This window comes from Strigops habroptila, chromosome 10 (assembly GCF_004027225.2).
Source record: "Strigops habroptila isolate Jane chromosome 10, bStrHab1.2.pri, whole genome shotgun sequence".
Lineage (NCBI taxonomy): Eukaryota > Metazoa > Chordata > Aves > Psittaciformes > Psittacidae > Strigops > Strigops habroptila.
This window is the reverse complement of record NC_046359.1, coordinates 42782878-42783416: the sequence shown is the minus strand read 5'-3', so window position 1 is coordinate 42783416 and position 539 is coordinate 42782878.

Sequence of the window (539 nt, the reverse complement as noted above, 5' to 3'; positions counted from 1 at the left end):
TATAGTATTTTGTATTTCAGTCCTCTGTTCAACAAGAAACAGAGGATGTCATTCCAGACAGCAGGGGTTGGGGGTGTCTTCTGTACAGAAACAAGGTCAATGCAGAACTATCCTTCTTGTATATTGAAAAACTCCCTGGTCAACCAAGATTGATGCTGTGATAGATAAGTTTTAATTGGATTGCTTCGCTCTATTTTCAGGCGTAGCAAACTCATCTTCTTATATCAAAGACAACTTTTTCCTTTAGGGGAAGAAATGTGCCCAAGTATTCAGTGCAGCCTACATAAGGGAGGTGCAGGAGCACGTTGTTGAATGAAAATTGAACTTGCTTCGCACTTGACTTGTGAGAATCCATGAATGTGCTTGGGTTGGAGCTGTGATTTTGCATTTTTCCTGGAGTGACCTGGCCCCACTATGATCACCAAAGCAGCACTGTGGAGTACAAAACCAGTGGGGCAGTTGCAAGTACCTGTGGTCTCCTATCTCGCACCACAGGTAGGTTGGTTGGTTTGTGTTTTGCTCTTAATGGTTGCCTGTAG